We start from the raw sequence: 20958 nt of genomic DNA, 5'->3' as shown, positions 1-20958 counted from the left end.
ATGACTGCCAACTGACAAGTGCAAAACCCTGGTCTCTACGGTACCAATTCAATACAGAATATAAACCCACTTACCTAAGTTGGGTCTTAGGATTGGTGCAGTCATCAAATCGCACACTGTATCCCACTTCTTGTCCCAATGTGACATCCATTTCATCTGCTACACATTGAGCCATACACTTGACAGCTACTCTCCTTGTTTGTGTACATGCTACAGCTTTCTTAGTACCTGCTGCATACTTGCTTTGGACATACTCTAAACACCACTGAGGGACCTAAAAGAAAGATGAATAGAGAAAAAGTTACAAGTGTAGAAGAAATCTGGCCTACTAAAATTGGCCATGATGTAATGCATCTTTAAATGGATCTGGCTTGTGATTGGTCGCCCAGATCTCGTTATGGTTTAAATCCTCCGGGTACCAGTCATTACCATTAATAACTACATGGTACACAAGTATGCGGCCTTTGTGTTGTGTAATTGCACGAACGCGTCAGTAAGTGCATGAGCCAGAGATGCCAATGGGTTATGAAAAAAAAATCTGAAATTTGCGAACGTAGGGAGCGAAGCGACCGAAGTCTCGCCCCCACGGCCGGGGGTCCAGGGGCCCGCTTAAGGGCCCCTGGTGGGGTCCAGTGGCAAAGCCCCGGTGGGGGTTGAGGGGGCGAAGCCCCCCAAAGCCAGAGGGTTTCTACACATTTTACACTGCAGGAGACACCATTTCTGAGGGTAAAATTACATTCAAATGGATTAAAAAATAAGGTTATTTTGAGAAAACGAGCCTAGATAACAGCCTATCTATGAAGACTATCTATTATACATACTTGTAATATTCTTCAAGGCTTGTTTTCTCAAAATTATACCATAAAATATGCAAATTAGGTACCTAAGCCCAGGCAATTTTAGCAGAATTAGCACCCCAAAAGGCCATTTTTAACATAAAAACCGGTTTTAGACTTTTTTGAAAAAAATGCTTCCTTCATCCCAAAAAAGTGGTTTTAAATGTTCAGTTCCCTATACTTTTGTACATGAGAGACCATTTTCCAAAGTATTTTTTGGCCTAATAACATGGCCTACATGGCTGAAATGGATATATATAATGCGTAATATAAAAACGATGATTCATCAAATTTTTGACCCCCCCCCCCTTATTTTTTGGTTAAATTAAAAAAAATATTTTTGGCCAAAAAAGCAAGTTATATGCCCTAAATTACTTGTTATTTAATGTTGGAAACCATATAAATACTGCTACTTCAAAAAAAAAAATTGCCAATTTTATTTTACAAAGTTGGATAAAGTTGTACATTTTAATTACTTTTACTTCTAATAGCAGTATTTCTATGGTTTCCAACCTTGAATAACAAGTAATTTAGGGTCTATAACTTGCTTTTTTGGCCAAAAATATTTTTTGAAAATTTTTAAACAAAATTTTTTTTTTTTTTTTTTTTTTTAGAAAATCTGATTTTTTGGGAAAAATACAAAAATCGGAATTCGATTTAAATCGGAAGATTGGCATCTCTGATGAGCGCGTCTTGTATTTGCTTGCGGTTAAATTTGATTGATAAACAAGTATGATTGACGTGCCAATACAATTACATGTATGACATTATGATATGTTGTATTCAATAATATAAGCCTACGTACACTTTACTTTTACTGTCACTAATATAATTATATAAACTTTTTCATAACAATTTTATACTAGTATTTTGATGTAATAAATATCAGTATAATTTCGAGTTCAACTGAATGTTTTCATTATGATTAACATTAATAACATGCTTTTATTTATCAAAAATCGACTATGGCATAGTCTACAAACCATCCTACAGTGGTCAATGTAAACAGTAAACACCCAACTTACCTGTGCATGGGTTAATTTCAGACATAATTGGCTATGGTCTGCAGAAGTTGCTTTTGATCAAATATGTTTGTTAGTTCCTCTCTGAAAGAAAATGTAAATAGAAATATAAATAAATTGATATTATTTGTTATATAACAAGGCGGTTCTCGAACCACGAGTCTCGCCTGCTTTCGCGATCGCCTGCTTTTACGATTACTTTTGGTAGAAGTAAATGAACCTGCAACAACCCATGGCGATTTGCCTGTTCAATTTGAGCTTGCTTGGACCAATATTGGAATTTGACCTTTGATCCCTAAATTTTGGTGGGTCTCGGCTGGCCACACGACAGTTTTTAGGAATTTGACCTCAGATGACCCATGGGTGACCTTGGATGACCCCTAAATTACCTTCCGAAACTTTGACTCTAAATGTTGACTGTACCCACCAAGTTTCATGCCCATACGACAGTTTTTAGTAATGTGACCTCAGATGACCCCTGTGTGACCTTGGATGACCCGAAATTACCTTCCGAAACTTTGACTCTAAATGTTGACTGTACCCACCAAGTTTCATGCCCATATGACAGTTTTTAGTAATTTGACCTCAGATGACCCTTGGGTGACCTCGGATGACCCCGAAATAACCTTCCGAAAATTGTACTCGAAATGTTGACTGTACCCACCAAGTTTCATGCCCATACGACAGTTTTTAGTAATTTGACCTCAGATGACCCCTGGTGACCTCAGATGACCCCGAAATAATCTTCCGAACATTTGACTCTAAATGTTGATTGTACCCACCCAGTTTCATGCCCATACGACAGTTTTTAGTAATTTGACCTTAGATGAACCCTGGGTGACCATGGATGACCCCGAAATAATCTTGTGAACATTTGACTCGATGTAGCACCCCAAAAGAGACCATTTTTGACATAAAACCTGCTTTAGACATTTTTTTGAAAAAATGCTTCCTTCACCCTAAAAAGGTGGTTTTAATTATTCAGGTTCCTATACTTTTGTACATGAGAGACATTCTTCAAAGTCTTTTTTTGGCGTAATAACTTGGCCTACGACGACCGAAATTGATATATGTAATGCATAATATAAAAACAATATTTCATTAAATTTTGACCCCCCTCTCAACTTTGAGTGTGTGGGAGGGGCCACATGGGGGGGTACTAGTGTGCATCCTCTGGTCATACTACCCCCTACCACATTATGTTGACCGTACCCACCAAGTTTCGTGCCCATACGACAGTTTAGTCATTTGACCTCAGATGACCCCTGGATGACCTTGGGTGACCTTGACACACTAACCAATACAAACTTGTTCTGTCTGGGGTGAAAATGCACCCACCCACCAAGTTTGAAGAACGTGCGACCCCTAGTCTCCGAGAAAATAGGTTTTTGCATTTTATGCATAAATTATGCAAATTAGGTACTTAATTACCATATTTTGCGCTGAAAATCGAATCGGGTTGAGATCCTCTGGTCATACTACCCCCTACCACGTTTCATCATCATAGGGCTTAGGGAACCTGTTTTAGACATTTTTTGAAAAATGCTTCCTTCACCCTAAAAAGGTGGTTTTAATTATTCAGTTTCCTATACTTTTGTACATGAGAGACATTCTTCAAAGTCTTTTTTGGCCTAATAACTTGGCCTACACGACCGAAATTGATATATGTAATGCGCAATATAAAAACAATATTTCATTAAATTTTTGACCCCCCCTCAACTTTGAGTGTGTGGGAGGGGCCACATGGGGGGGGGTACTAGTGTGCATCCTCTGGTCATACTACCCCTACAACATTATGTTGACCGTACCCACCAAGTTTCGTGCCCATACGACAGTTTTTAGTCATTTGACCTCAGATGACCCCTGGATGACCTTGGGTGACCTTGACGACTAACCAATACAAACTTGTTCTGTCTGGGGTGAAGATGCACCCACCCACCAAGTTAGAAGAACGTCGACCCCTAGTCTCCGAGAAAATAGGTTTTTGCATTTTATGCATAAATTATGCAAATTAGGTACTTAATTACCATATTTTGCGCTGAAAATCGAATCGGGTTGAGATCCTCTGGTCATACTACCCCCTACCACGAAGAACAACCTAGGGTTGAAGTGGGCCCACCGTGGCTAAATAAAGTTGAATCATCATAGGGCTTAGGGTTCTTACGAATCCCCCAGATACAGCTCCACAAGGCGGATTTCTTCAGATTTCCAACCATATTTGTAGAATCGTTCGCATAAATTATGCAAATTAACAACTAAATGCGCATACTTTTCAGCGAAAAACTAATCAGGTGATCAGCAGATGTGTATCATAGCTGCCACCAGGTTTCGTTACCATGCGCCCTACGGATCTTGAGATAGTCTGTCCACAAACTCCGCTATCAATTTGCGCTGATTTTCGCATAAATTATGCAAATTAGCTATGTTAATTTGCATATTTTTCACCGAAAACATACAGTTACTGAGCAAACTTGGATACCCTTCCTCCCACCAAGTAAGCGCCGCCGTAAGTCTTACGGTTCCCCAGATACAGCTCGGACGGACACATACATCCACACACACCCCCACACACACACGGACGGACGGACAGACAGAAATAGTGATTACTAAGTCCCATCCTGAACAAAGTTCAGGCGAGACAAAAATGTAAAAAAAAACCAGCATGCCAAAAATTGCTTGTCCCTCTCTCAACCCCTCTCGGCCTGAAACAAATCCTTGCCCCCCGGCACATTTATCCCTTTACACATTTATGAGAACCGAAATTTGCAAATTTGATATCGAAGTCAGCTTATTACTTGGCTTTGGTGACAAGATGCGACGGGCCATGCGTATCAGCAGGCCTGCAGTAAGACTTTTGGGCCAAGGACCCACCAAGTAATGCCTAAAATTATCACAGAAAAGTAGGCTTTGGCCCACTCAATTACGTACCCTCCCCCCTGGCACTTCTTTATCCATACATGGGAGGGAGGGTGTTCTGATGGAGGATGCACCCCCTCAGTGTTTGGAAGAAATTAAAAATAAAGGCCGAAATGGGTGAATTGAAGCCAATGTGAATATTCAGTGCCTGTTGCTTTTTTTTTCAAATTTCATTTTTCACAAAAGTTTTTTTAACATGAAAGGGGGCACAGGCTGGGTATGCCCCTGTCTGGATCCGCCATTGGCATTGGTAATCTATGTCTTCCAAAAGTTCAGAAATAAACACAAGGAGGCAAATTCACCGCATTGGAAATGTACAGTAGCCTTGCCGAGTTTATCTCTATTTTTGCCTCCCATTATGCATTGCGAGTCTGCCGAATTCTGGAATTGTGAATGGGCTTATACAATTACAAAGGGGTTTATTCATTTATTTAAATTAGGACCCCCCAAAGGGAGGGGGCCATGGGCATGATGTGTCCATGCCTGGTTCCGCACCTGCTAGATATAAAATGTTAGTGAAGCGTACAGGAAATTGTGCATTAACATTTTCGTACATTTTTGGCCAGCCTTTTAAAGAGCGTTTATAAATGTGTGCCAAAAATTGCTTCCTCCCTTTTGAGTGACCTATGCACCCCCCATTTTGGCCTTTCGACCTGGCTGGCTAAAATTGTGTGCCCCCGTGACCCGCCCTTTTTGTTTTGCCAACAAATTCTTGCTCATGTGCTCCTCTCTATATCACATGGTTCTAACTTCCACCAGCCACCAGGGAAGTGCCACTGCTTCCACTTCACATTTCCAACAAAATTACCCTCAGGCTTAGTCCATGTCACACACTTTCAGTTTCCCATGCATTTGAATGGGAATTATTTTGCCTACTCGCCACAAGTTTAGGGAGCACATTTCTTCAATATTTTGACAAGTTGACATAAAATGTTCTATTCTATATTGTTTGGCAATAATGTCTTTTGCCAATAGTACGTCCAATTTTGTGTTGTTGATCGCAAAGATCGGATATTTTTATTCCCGATTCCAATTCTGCACCCTTCGCAAGGGTGAAGAATAGGCAGAACTTTTGACGATAATTTTGCCTTTTGGACACTAAAATGCATTCGATCCATAATTTTGTTTCAACCGAGTCTTAAATTAGCAAGCACAATAAGGTGGGTACCAATTTTATACTTTTGATGAAATTTTGAAAATTTTTTTCTAATATCTGACCTGCGCAAACTGTTAAGTGTGTATTTTCCATAGACAGACAAAATGGCGTGAGCCAGTCCTCATTAATATACGCGAAGCCTGTAATCCAATCAAAAAGAAATCGATTGCCTGACCGTGACCGCGCACTAATTGCAAGGTCATTAATAACTTCTGCGCATGCGTGTAAAAGCTACGCGTTATAGCAACACACACGCCTACTTGATGCCGTCACGCTTCTGTGATTGGTAGCTCTTGTTGTCGGCGTGAATGTTATATTCGTCTGGTTGATTTTTTTTGTAGGGTAGGTTACAACAATGATTAAAACTGGTTATATTTAACAGCGTTTTATGGCATAAAATAACATAAAATGCCATTTTGATTTTCAAAATATTAGATCATGTAGATACAACGGTAATAAATGACAATAATAACTTTGCACCATCTATTTTGAGGTCATTGTGTGAAATTGTCGGGTTTTGTTTTGGGCCTCTGTATATCGGAAAAATACCTCAGCCCAAAACAAAACCCGACAATTTCACACGATGACCTCAAAATAGATGGTGCAAAGTTATTATTGTCTAATCGTAGGACTGGCGAGCGAGTCTACTCATGCTCTGACAGAGCTGCCCTTAGCTCATATTACACACCCCAACAGTGGCACACCCCCTATATATCATGATATTCCCACACTTACAATGACATGCTCATATTTAAATCGAGAGTGCTGTTAGTTACTGCTGTAGGCGGTGTAGCATCATTTACAGCACTCTCGATGACGACTCGGCTTTCACTCACTCATTATGCACTACATGGATCGAATCCATGGGTTCCTACAGTCTGAGGGCCGATGACACACATTCGATGGGTGTATGAATGCACTGACTTAGTCCGAATAATCAGACCCAGAACAAAATATTAATTTCTAACATGATCCTGTTCTGGCACTGACTGAGTAAGCCGGGTCATGGTCATCGGTCAGTAAGCTTAAACTTCCGAAATTTACACTGCAGCATTCATGCATTTCAGTCACAATCAAAATGATGGTTGAACTCTGCGACTTTCATACATTTCTTAACAAGATAAGCGCACAAATTCACACACAATGACAGTGTTTTAGTGTCAATAAATCACGTCCCAATTTCACATGTAATTCTGGGTAGGCTGCCATTTTCTGTTTATCTCCTGTCAACAGTGTTGCCAAGTTATTTCAGCCCAAGTCATCGAAGGTACAGGCCGCGCTTACAGATAATCAGATATAAAGCCTAAACAAGCTAAATTCAAATAAGCTGAATTGAAAACAAATAAATTGCGTAACTCTTTATTTCTATATGAAAGAATTTTTAAAAAGCCATGGAAAATAATACATGAGAATCGCATTGAACCCCTTCAAAATTTGCCCAATTGGGCTACTAAATCGCGGAATTTCCTATCTTGGTTTAAGGGCGCACTGCCACTATTCCGGGAAAGCTGGAATCACTATGGATCACTATGTGAGCTGGAATAAAGATTTCACTTTTTTTTAGCCAGTTAGGGACCACAAACAGTCACAAAACAGTCACAAAAGCCAACAAACTTGTTAGGGGGGCCTGATGCAAAAAAATTCATTGCAAAATTTGTTCGCCCCCTCTTTTGAGATCTCACAAATTTCCCCTTGACAAGAAAATTATAGGTCAACCCCATATAGAAAAGCATATAAACTCAATTTCCCAGGAAAATTAGTGGTCATTTTTTCAGCCCCCCCTTAGGAGGGTCAAAAAATTAAGCGCCCTTTTTTGCATCAGCCCCCCAACAAGTGTTTGTGAACGGTCCCTCAAAGTCCCATTCAGTGATCCCAGCGAAAATGTAAAAAAAAAATGAAATAGGGGCCTAGTTTTTAAATTGAAGGATAAGTCATTCAATCAAATTGTCATTTGGTATTTTTAAAATGCAAAATTTGGCAAAAAACGAAGAAGTTGAAGCCCCATTCAAATACATGTAAGCATAGCTAATTTATATACTGACAGTACATAAATTACAGATTCATGTAGGCCTATAAGGGACCGTTCACAAACACTTGTTAGGGGGCCTGATGCAAAAAGGATTTTGACCCTCCTAAGGGGGGCTGAAAAATAACCACAATTTTTCCTGGAAAATTGAGTTTATATGCTTATCTATGGGGTTGACCTCTAATCTTACCTTGAGATTGAGAAGCAGTTCTGCCAGGGGTTCTGCCCTGAGTTCTGTAGCTTTTTGTGATCCTGTATTTACCTTGTAGCCTATCTCTTGAATTCCAGTTTTGAAACCTGGTCTTACAGCTAACTACTGCAATTACCACTGGCTGTAAACTATAACTAATGTGATGGTTCAAATTCAAATATTGCTCCTCTTCTTGCAAGAAATACCAGGACTTGCCTTTGAAAATCGTGAACTGCTTCAAAAGACTGAATGACACAGCAGCCGACGCACGGCCGACTAACGTCGCGAAAACGTTGCTTGGCCACTCTACTCAGGTTGACGTTGGTTGGCTTAAGGTTATGCTGGACCGGGCGCTGGACCTGAACTGCATTCTCTGACCTGAGTTATTTTTTTCCCACATGGTGTTAAAATGAAGTATCTGTATTCTTTCAGTGGCGATGGGCTTTTGGGAACTCTGATGGAAGTATGAGTGCCACCAGGCTCGTACGGGTTTTTTACGCTTTTTTGGCAAAAAAAGGTCCAAACTTTTTAGGAAAAGTCTACTTTTTACAAAATCGCCCCCCCCCCTTGGAAAAAAGGTCCACTTTTTCAAAATCAGCACCCCCCCCCGAAAGAATCCTGCGTACGGGCCTGAGTGCCACTTACCGTAGCCATGATGGCCTAACTATGCTCTAGGCAGGATGTGAGAGTTCCTCTTTTCAGCTCAGTAATTTCCTCTTTTTTATGCCAAAATTTACGCGTTTTCTTTCATTTTCAGCGTTATTTAGTAATTTTCCTCTTTTTTGGTCTGTGGTCTCTCACACTCCTGGCTCTAGGCCTATGAGAAGCCGCCACCGTGGGGACTGGGGGCTATAATAGGCCTAGCTTATAGCCTACGCCCTACGGTACTATAGGGGGTATTATGCTGTCACAACTAATCAGAATAGGCTACCCGAATGCTCTTTTGTAATTGGAGAGCAGACACCATCATTTTCGCTTTCAAACCTGATGGACCGTCAACCCGAAACATTTCGTAAACAAAAAGATTCGAGCCAGGTAGGCCTATACCAGATGAACTAAATAAATGCAGTATGTAAACCAGAATGGTGTACACGGTTACTGCACTAGAAAAAAATCCAAAAACACAGGGATGGTAGACAAAGTTAACAAAAAATATTTTTTGTAAATAGGTTAATACTATTTCGTAAACATGTTAAATACCGTAAAATGGGGTAACTTTGGGCACTTTTCAGAGTTTTTAAACCACTGCTTCCAAACAAAACCAATTATATTTCTGATTAATTCTTTTTTATGACATTAGGGTTCCCCACTTCACTTTGAAGTTGAAAAAGAATTTTTGATACTTTTGTAAGTGTGTCCTAGGGGTTAAAAATAGCATGACCAAAGTTGTTACCCCGTATTTGGGGCAACTTTGGTCAGAGTATTACATTCCATGAAGGAAAAAAATCAGAAAAATTGATCTTCGCTGTATATGGGTAAATTGTTGTTTTTTGTGACATTTGACCCCTTGTACAATTAATCAAGCACACATCCTGGCTCATAAATATCGATTTTTATTTTTTCTGAAAAAAATGTAAAAAAATGCTCATTTTTGGTCAAAAATCCAGATTTTTTCATAAATTTTGAGGATATTGGACATAATCGACTATTATTTCTTCCAAATATATGTCTCAACAAATTAACACCAAATATGACTAAAAACAATATTGCTGTATGAAAATATGACCATTACAAAAAATATATTTGACCGACCAAAGTTACCCCGCTGACCGAAGTTACCCCATTTTACGGTAGTCGTCGAGCCTACACATAGAAGTTGTCATTTGGTAGGCCTATTTTTAAAATGCAAAATTTGGCAAAAAACGAAGAAGTTGAAGCCCCATTCAAATACATGTAGGCATAGCTAATTTATATACTGACAGTAGGCCCTACATAAATTACAGATTCACGTAGGCCTATAAGGGACCGTTCACAAACACTTGTTAGGGGGGCCTGATTCAAAAAGGATTTTTGACCCTCCTAAGGGGGGGGGGCTGAAAAAATAACCACAAATTTTCCTGGAAAAATTGAGTTTATATGCTTATCTATGGGGTTGACCTCTAATCTTACCTTGAGATTGAGAAGCAGTTCTGCCAGGGGTTCTGCCCTGCTTTTTGTGATCCTGTATTTACCTTGTATCTCTTGAATTCCAGTTTTGAAACCTGGTCTTACAGCTAACTACTGCAATTACCACTGGCTGCAAACTATAACTAATGTGATGGTTCAAATTCAAATATTGCTCCTCTTCTTGCAAGAAATACCAGGACTTGCCTTTGAAAATCGTGAACTGCTTCAAAGGCAGACTGAATGACACAGCAGCCGACGCACGGCCGGCTAACGTCGCGAAAACGTTGCTTGGCCACTCAGGTTGACGTTGGTTGGCTTAAGGTTACGCCTGGACCGGGCGCTGGACCTGAACTGCATTCTCTGATCGCATGGTGTTAAAATGAAGTATCTGTATTCTTTCAGTGGCGATGGGCTTTTGGGAACTCTGATGGAAGTATGAGTGCCACCAGGCCCGTACGGGTTTTTTACGCTTTTTTGGCCAAAAAAGGTCCAAACTTTTTAGGAAAAGTCCACTTTTTACAAAATCGCCCCCCTTGGAAAAGTCCACTTTTTCAAAATCAGCACTCCCCCCCAAAAAAATCCTGCGTATGGGCCTGAGTGTCGCTTACCGTAGCCATCATTTGAGTTCATCTAACCTTTAATTAAATTTAGGCTTGTGAGTTTGAACAGTTCGCGTGACTAACATATCGTATGTGGCGTATAGGCCCTATATATTGTGTCCGAGAATGTACATTCTACCGTTTAAATTAATAAGTGGCCTTACATTAACACTTCTTGCAATGTAGTATTTGTGTGTTTGATTTCAGAGAGTTACTCCCTATTCCAGAAAAATAAAACACTAAATTAAAAAAATATTTTTTCCTGTTTTGCCAAATGAAACACAGGCCTAGAATCGTTTAGTTACAGTTATATCCTAGCTGATGGCAAAAGTTAAGTTTTAATATTTTTGTAATTTCAGGGGAAGTGGAGCAAAAACATAATCTTGTCTCCGCCACTGACGAACGTTTACTATATGCCCCCTATATTTGTCAATCAAAATTTGGCTACTTGAGGGCATACTCTTAACCAGTATATTTACTAGTATTTTGATGTAATAAAATAATATCAGTATAATTTCGAGTTCAACTGAATTATGAATGCGTCCATGATGATCAAATAACATTTTTTATTTATCAAAAATCAACTATGGCATAGTCTATCAAAACGGCAAATTCGGCACTGCATTGGGGCAGGGTGGCAAGTCAGCCCCTCTCCTGCTTTTACGATTTACATTTTACTTTTGGTCTATTTTAGGCCCAAAATTAACCCCACTTTGGCCCATATAGTATTAAAGTGCCAAATTGCAGCGCGCTTCGCGCGCACTTATCTCGTTAAAGCCATTCTATGAGTAGATCTACGAGACGTCCCCTCATGATGCAGTCATGTCTACAGTAGAATTCACCACGACCTTTGCAGGACTTAAACCCCATTAAAAGCTATTAAACCAAGATAACACTCATTGATAACAGCTCAACTGATTAAATCAGATCTTCTCTGGTTAAATCCACACTACACATGTTTCTGTTTTACCTGTGCGGTATCGCAATGAGCTGGTATTATAGTTTCAGTTGGGTAACCGATTATAAAGCAAACGCAAGGTAACAATACTATGTGAGCCTTTGTTCACGAAATGAGACAATAGTCTGCTTATTGTTAACCAGCATTCTTGAAAATGAGAAACATAATGGTTGTTGACTTAACACGGTTTGGAAATAATTTCTTCATACTTTTTGGTGTTATCTGTCGTTTACATATCCTTCCTAAAACACAAAAGTGCGAATATTTCCAAACACCTAAATTAGCTAAAAATTTAGGACATGTTACAAAACTATATTATCTAGAATTTCAGAGAATACTTAAAATATTGGCCGGTTATTTTTCACACAGTGACGTTAACTAGGCAATGTCCTATTACGGTATTACCTATAACATACACTAAAACACCAAAGTGCGAATATTTCCAAACACCTAAATTAGCTAAAAATTTAGGACATGTTACAAATCAATATTTTCTAGAATTTCAGAGAATACTTTAAATATTGGCCGGTTATTTTTCACACAGTGACGTTAACTAGGCAATTTCCTATACTTCTAACATACACTGTTTGTAGAGGTCACGCGTGGTGAGAGCACTGTGTATTGTGTATAGGAAAACGGACAGTAACTGCAGTACGAGCTAGTACGGTTTAGAAATTCTTTTTTTTTTTCATCTCGAACTTGAACACGAATCTCAAAAACTATGAATGCTAGGGCAGCTACTCTGATGCCTGAAATAAACATAAAATTCGTAAACGTGTGTTGAAATTAACCAGGACTATGCAGTATGCATCTTCCTGGCACGATTCCAGGACACAATTTAAATGAATCAGGTCATATACCAGCAACATTTATTTCTCGACACGCCCCCCCCCCTCCTAAGAAAATTTTGATGTCTATACAATCACTGATTTTCTACATGCAAGATGACCAAACACATAAAACAAAATATAGCGGAGGATCACGCAATGTGAAAAAGTGGCAGAAATGCTGAAACACCGTAAGAAAACTTATGTGGGTCATTCATTTTTGTCCGCCTGGTGACCCTCTTTACGACTTTGTGAGTCAAATGACACACTTGAAATGAGTCAACCAACTCGTTTACATCAGTGGTTTAGTGCGCCAAATGTGTCATGTGACCCTCTCAAGGTGGGTCAAGCCGTGACACAATGATCTACTAAGTGCCGGTGCCACATGACTCACTAATGAATTGGTTGATTCACTTCACTGTGTGTCATTTGACTCATTTGACCCACTAAATGAGTTGGTTGACTCACTTTAAGTGTGTCATTTGACTCACATCGTAAAGGGGGTCACCACACCAGACGGACACTCATGTCATGCATGTAGGTGAGTAACAATGACCCACATAAGTTTTGTGTGTAAAAATTACGGTCACATTATACAGTCATGTTAGTCATGGATTCAAAAAATGTATTGATTTTGTCCTATCTATATAGGATAAACCGTTCTGACGTTCTTACCGAAAAGGTCAAATGTCACATTTTTGGCCTAACACAGCAAACTATATATAGGCCTGTGCGAGTAGAACCCTCGGTGTTTGTTTTTTATATGTCTATTTTTTAACTTTCTTCATTTGAAGCTATTTGACATCGTACCTTCGTGGCATTTCGAAGATTATGCCCATTTAAAATCAAAAGGTTAGTCAGTAAGTAGGCCTATATAGGCCTACCGTAAAATGGGGTAACTTCGGTCAGCGGGGTAACTTTGGTCGGTCAAATATATTTTTTGCAAATGGTCATATTTTCGTACAGAAATATTATTTTTAGTCATATTTGGTGTCAATTTGTTAAGAAATATATTTGGAAGAAATAATAGTCGCTCATGTCTAATTTCCTCAAAATTTACGAAAGAAATCGGGATTTTTGACCAAAAATTAGCATTTTTTTACATTTTTTTCAGACAAAATAAAAATCGGTATTTGTGAACTATAGGATGTATGCTTGATTAATTTTGCAAGGGGTCAAATGTCACAAAAAACAACAACTTGCCCATATACAGCGAAAATCAATTATTTGGATTTTTTTTCCTTCATGGAATGTAGGCCTAATATTCTGACCAAAGTTGCCCCAAATGCGGGGTAACTTTGGTCAGGCTATTTTTAACCCCTAGGGCACCCTTACAAAATTATTAAAAAATCTTTTTCAGCTTCAAGGTGTAGAAGGGAACCCTAATGTCATAAAAAAGAGTTAATTAGAAATATAATTGGTTTTGTTTGGAAGCAGTGGTTTAAAAACTCTGAAAAGTGCCCAAAGTTACCCCATTTTACGGTAGTAAGTAAACAAGTAGGCCTAAGTGTAAATGACTCTGTGGTCCAGCAAATCTTGACCGCTTATTAGCTCTGAACAGCTGAAGTAAAACTTAATTAGTCAAAAATGACCCAATGCGAGTAAAATTACTATACAAGATTGTTATTCAAGAAAAATAATGTTGAAAATAATGATGTCAGAATAGCATTTCACATTAGTTTGCATCATAGGCCTACATATTTTCATGAATTAAATATTCAATTTGCAAAGAATAAGAATTTACATGACTAAATGATGAATTTATGACTTCGTCGTGCTGTCAGTGCAGTGATTAAATTAGTCATTTTAATGGAATGACTATTCGAAAATCCCCGGCGAAAATCAGTCGTTTGTCTGATTTTTTAAAATTAGTTTCTAATTATTTAAGTTTTGTGCATTTAAATTCCAAATTATTTTGGAAAAGAGTTCTAAAATTTCTTGTTACTTTTATTTTATAAATGTAGATAAAACATTACTCCACCGACACAGCCGACACCAATTTATTTAACTTTTATTATTGTAACGTCTCCCTCTAAAGCTCATTTAAGGCCAATGTTGTCATCAGGCGTAGTCTCATTTACAAAGTATTTACTACGCATATGCCGCAGATGGACATGTGTGAGTATTACTACTCAAGAAAAGTATGCTCCTTCACTGATGACATGTTGAAGATATTGCTATCAAACGCGGTGAATGTGATTTTCCGGAAAAAGGGGGCGTCCCGTGGTGCTGCAGCGAAAACATCTATTACTGGGGCAAATCTTTCCAAGGATTTCCTAAAATTGCACCAAATCTTCAATCATATTGACAGTGTCATACCAACAGATAGAAAGTCTTGTAAGTTAGGTAAGTGAGCGGCATGAAAATCATTCCATGGTTCGCTTTAAATACGGCTAATTTGAGGCGAAGTTACGCAGCGACTGGTGCCGGCACTTTAGCACAAGTGAGTCATTTTCCCCCCGTGCTGTGTGACTAGTCGAGCTGTCAAGTGTCAGCGAGCCCTGGCAGATGTTAACTTCTTGTGGATATATCTCATCATTAGGAAAATGGCTGCTTTTGAACTAATATTAACTGACGCTATTCATTTCCTGTAAAAAGTAACATATATCTATTCTGTTCAGGGTATGTTTTGGCTACATGCTTGATGGGAATGTATTTAGAACCCGTTGCACACGGAGCTTTTTGCATGCACACCGTGTTTTCAATTTGTGCATGCTTGAAATATCAACATCAATTACAAGGTCAGGTCGTGTCATTTAAAGGGAAACTTTATTTAGCAAAGATTTTGACAGCTGTTTGCGATGGTGCATGCAAAGTATTCTAGCCAAAAATTATGTTCTGATGTATATAGGATAAAACTTGACAAATTAAAGAATCTGTTACTAAATTCCAATTTCATACCAAATCCACTTGAACCTGTGGACCTATTTATAGGTCGACAGGCCCAAGTGGATAATAATAAATAGGCCTATATTTGTGCTGATAATGGTGTATTGAGCAATTATTGATTTATAATCAACTCAATGTAAACAGTCCCAATGGATTTTTTTTATGGAGCCCCAATAAACCCACATTGATACAGGAATACTTTTTGGTGGCAGAGGTGGGATCATTCAAAACGAAGGCCTGAGGTGGGTCATCACAGAAAGATTGTGAACAAGAGTTCTATTCTAAATTTTCCCAAAAATAGCTAAAAACTTGACCTGAGGCTATTATTTATTTATTTTGTCATTCAATTCATATTTTACCAGGGTAGCCCAGTCAGTACAAACTGTATGATAAGGGCCAAGCCCCAATCAAGCCCCTCCCGGAACATTATACACATTATATTACTAGATTTTAAAATTCACAATTTTATAAGCCCTATAAATAAAAAAAAAGTATACAATTATTATTACATGAGTACCAGTAATAATAAAAACTTCAGATAAAGAATAATAAAATATTATCATAACACATCACATTAATTTAATTTAAGGTGATAAAATTCACATAAAACATTTTACATTGGGGGTGGGGCTTCACCCCATTCCCTAGTACTCCCTCGAATCGATAGCTAACATCCTTGATCATTGACCATGTGAGAACTTAACCCCGCGTACCCTAGTACTCACTTGATAGCTAACGTCCTTGGTACATTTACCATGTGAGGACCTCACCCCCATTCCCTAATACTCCCTTGATACCTAATGTCTTGGTGCATTGACCATGTGAGGACTTCACCACCCCATACAATATTACTCCCTCAATAGCTAACATCCTTGGTACATTGACCATGTGAGAACTTCACCCCCGTACCCTAGTAGGCCCTACTCCCTTGATAGCTAACGTCTTTGGTAAATTGGTACATTGACCATGTGAGGACTTCACCACCCCCATACCCTACTAGTATCCCCTTGATAGCTAACGTCATTGGTACATTGACTATGTGAGGACTTCACCCCCATTCCCTAATACTCCCTTGATGCCTAACCCAGTTTTTTGAATTCACACACCCAAACCTTCAAATCCTGCCTAAGACCCTACCCCGCATACAATAGTACTCCCTCGATAGCTAACGTCCTTGGTACATTGGCCATGTGAGGACTTCACTCCCATTCCCTACTATCCCCTTGATAGCTAACGTCTTGGGACATTGACCATGTGAGGCCTTCACCACCATACCATAGTACTCCCTCGATAGCTAATGTCTTGGTGCATTGACTATGTGAGGACTTCATCCCATACCGAAGTAATTATAACCCCTTGATTAGCAAACATCTCAAGGTGTATTGAACATGTGAGGACTTCACCCCCATACCCTAGTACCCCATTAGTAGCTAACGTCTTGGTACATTTATCATGTGAGGACTTCACCCCATACCTTAGTGCCCCCTTGATAGCTAACGTCCTTGGTACATTGACCATGTGAGGACTTCACCCCCATACCTAAGTACTCCCTCAACAGCTAACGTCTTGGTGCATTGACCATGTGTGGATTTTCACCCCTATACAATAGTACTCCCTTGATACCTAACGTCTTGGTGCATTGACCATGTGTGGACTTCACCCCCCATACAATAGTACTCCCTCGATAGCTAACGTCTTGGGACATTGACCATGTGAGGACTTCATCCCATACCGAAGTAACCCCTTGATTAGCAAACATCTCAAGGTGTATTGAACATGTGAGGACTTCACCCCCATACCCTAGTACCCCATTAGTAGCTAACGTCTTGGTACATTTATCATGTGAGGACTTCACCCATACCTTAGTGCCCCCTTGATAGCTAATGTCTTGGTGCATTGACCATGTGAGGACTTCACCCCCATACCCTAGTACCCCATTAGTAGCTAACATCTTGGTACATTTATCATGTGAGGACTTCACCCCATACTTAAGTACCCCTTTGATAGCTAATGTCTTGGTGCATTGACCATGTAAGAGAGTCCATGCAGAGTGGAACCCATGCCTCATTTTTTTATACCTCCACCGGAGGTATTATGTTTCCTGGTTGTCCGTCCGTCCGTCTGTCCATCCGTCCGGCTGTCCATCTGAGCTTGCTAGTGTAATTTCTCAGAACTGGAAAGGTGTATAGTAATGCAATTTGGTGGAGGGGTGGCAATTGGCGGTCTCCAAATTGTAGCAGGTTTGCGTCGCAAAATATGGTAATTAAGTACCTAATTTGCATAATTTATGCATATCAAGCAAAATAACCTTATGTACAGATTATCTGGATATCTATACGAGTTACAGTGATGAAACTTGGCGGAGAGTAGCACAGCCAGAGGTTCTTGACCTGATTTGCTTTTCAGCGCAAAATGTGCGTAATCTCAAGGTCATTGTGAGGTCATTTGGGGTCATCCGGGGTCAAATCGCCATATATTGTTGCAGGTTCATGAAATTTGGTGGGAACGACTACTATAGGAAGAAAAAATGTCAAGGTCATTTTGGGGTCATGCAAGGTCATCCGAGGTCAAATCGCCATATATTGTCGCAGGTTCATCCGTTCATGAAATTTTGTGGGGACGACCACTGAAACAAGACAAAAATGTCAAGGTCATTTTGGGGTCATTTGTGGTCAAATTGCCATAGACTGCTGCAGGTTCATGAAATTTGGTGGGGACGGACAACTTAGGCAAATAATGTGAAGGTCATTTTGGGGTCAAGTGAAATTGCACCGTTAAAATGATGGGCGTCAAGGTGGAGGCATTGCAGCCGACGCTTTGCATCGAGAACTGCGCAGGTCGAGAACAGCAAAATTCTATTTTTTTCCCAAAAATACAGGCCCATATCAAGGGATAAAACCCTGTTATATGCTGGACAATTCAAGGCTACTGACCAGAAAAGGGGGGGGGGGTGGAGGGGATTGATTGAGTTAGTAAATCAACTCATGGGGGGAGGGCATTAATCCCACTAACAGACCACACTGGATGCATGGCATAGCCCAAGTTCCAAACAATAACCCCAAATCATACACTGTCTAGATATTCTTGTGGAAATGGAGACTTAGAGGGTTTTATGTGTGGCATGTTTTGACGGCACTTCACCATGTATACGGAAGTATCACCCTGGGATACAATACTCGCAATTGGTCCCAGTTTGCATATGCTATTGATTACCCCCACATCTTCACAATTTGGTATGTAATGGAAAAAAATATTTAAAGGAACATTTTGGGATAACTGTTGCTTGTGCACACTTTTAAATTGTCTTACTTTTTTAGTTGTGTGATCTGACGGGAGTTTATAACAATAAGCAAAAAAACTAGGTATTGTTTCAGTTTGTGTAGAACAAGAAGTTGGCATTCCTGCAATTTGGAATTATACTGATTTAATTTTTTTTGTGTTAACATCATCTCAATCTGTGCCAGCCTTTTTCTAGATTCAATCTGATCTACTGTTTGAAAACAAAGAATGATGACCAATGCAAGCCATCAGGCCCGTCGGAAGCAAATGAAAAGTGGTACGGCCGACTTTGGGGGTCTGGGGGTGAAACCCCCAGCGGGGTTTGAAGGGGCAGAGCCCCTCGTGGGGGTTCAAGGGGGCAAAGCCCCCTGGAAGGTCAAGCACTTTGGAAAATGAAAAGTAGAATTTCAACGGTAAGTTAATAGGACTAAACTTCAAAACTAGGACATTCAAAATAAAAATGATCAACCATAAAACATGTTACCAATTCATGATAAGACTCAATTGCAGTACACATGTTAGTAAATTTGAAAGTCCAGTGGCGGATCCAGAGCAGTCAGAGGGTGGGGGCCCAATTTTCGAAAAAAAATGTAAGTAATGGCAGCTGAAGCGCCATGTCGTCAGCAACTCAGGGGTTGTCTGAGGGGATGTGCCCCCTGAGAAGTTAGAAACTTTTGGAAAATGAAGACCTAATTGAAGCCATTTGGTGGACTATTTTTGCACTAGGCCTATTATTGTGTAAAATATTTAAGTTTCAAAAGGCCGAAAATTTGTGAAATGACGGCCCAATTGAAGCCATGATTCGTGGACAAGTTTTGACCTTTATAAATTACCCGGTATTGCTTTACATGTAAACATAAAGTTGCGCACGCAGGGGGTCCCCCTCAGAAGTGAAGACCTAATTGAAGCCATTTGGTGGACCATTTTGGCACCATTATTGTGTAAAATTTTAGTTTGAAAAAAGCCGAAAATATCAAATTCTGAAATGACAGGCCAATTGAAGGCCACTTTTTTCACTGTTATTTTATGAATTATTGGTTTAAACATCAAGTGGTGGGTGTTAAATACAGACACGAAAACGGGCAGTTGTTTGTTTACGCAGGGTGTGTCTGAGGGTGATCTACCCCCTGAGAAGTTTTGGACATTTTGCAAAATGAAGGTCCAATTGAAGCCATTTGGTGCATCATTTTTACACTATCCTTGCTTTTTAAAACAAAAAAAAACTCAATTTGTAATATTGTAAATGTTACACTGACACTTTATAGGCCTAAGACTTGAGATTCGCAATTATAGTATGCATGGATCGATGTTGAATTGAAGTCAGCACGGAGTCCGTCTTAATAGGCCTATATACTGACTTTGGTGACAAAATGTGGCGGGCCCGCCGATATCCTCTTTTTGGGGGGAGGAGGGGGCGGCCCCCTCTGAATCCGCGCCTGTGTAGGCCTAAGTCACACCTCAAACAAATAAAATAAAATGTAAAATCAACCATTCAAAAAAGTCATATTTTTTAGGCTGAAAAGTGAGTACTGGCCATGGCCGTACCGGCCAGATGGTTCCGACAGGCCTGCAAGCCATATACAGTGGCATAGAGTACCCAGGCCGCTCCTACCCGGGGGCTGGAGAAAAGGTGAATTTTACCACCCTCTTCAACAGCCCAAAAAGGTTGGCCCAATTTTTTTTGATGGTTTGAAAAAGTGAAGAGCACAAAAAAGAAAGAAAGAAAGGATTCTGCCCTTTTTTCGTACAATTTGTTACAATTGTTTTTTAAAAGAAGAAAATTTTATCCAAACTATTCCAGCACATCAAGCGAAGCTAATCTTGGTGGAACATCACATCACATCAAAGCCGTTGGGCACCCCATTCCTTTTTAAAGGAATTTTTATTTGCACAACATCTTCCACATTTTGTCCTGAAAACCTTAACCCTAACAGGACGGTGTACTACAAAAGACTACTTGATATATGCGCTGTTCGTGCATACATCCAAGTGGTGTGATGATGCAATCGCCCTAAGTGATATCATGATATACCGGTATAGGCACGGTTTTGATGGCCAGCGAAGCCCAAGACCCGTGGCAAAGTGTCGCCGATCCAGTGCTTGGCATGCGAGGGGTCTCGGGTTCGAATCCCACCCAGAGCAAACAACTTCTTT

At 39.7% G+C, this 20958-nt stretch overlaps 1 long non-coding RNA gene across 1 annotated transcript; it reads right to left on the bottom strand.

Annotated features, from left to right (window-relative positions):
- Positions 1-10: 10 nt before the first annotated feature.
- LOC140150721 (uncharacterized) lies at positions 11-6914 on the bottom strand. Its single transcript, XR_011858835.1, has 3 exons — positions 6767-6914; positions 1862-1942; positions 11-274 (listed from the first exon to the last, which is right to left on the bottom strand). It is a non-coding gene; the product is annotated as an uncharacterized lncRNA (long non-coding RNA).
- Between the last annotated feature and the right edge of the window lie 14044 nt (positions 6915-20958).

This window comes from Amphiura filiformis, chromosome 4 (genome assembly GCF_039555335.1).
Source record: "Amphiura filiformis chromosome 4, Afil_fr2py, whole genome shotgun sequence".
NCBI classification, from domain to species: domain Eukaryota; kingdom Metazoa; phylum Echinodermata; class Ophiuroidea; order Amphilepidida; family Amphiuridae; genus Amphiura; species Amphiura filiformis.
Note: the sequence above shows the minus strand (reverse complement) of the source record. Positions and strands in the feature narration are given on the sequence as shown.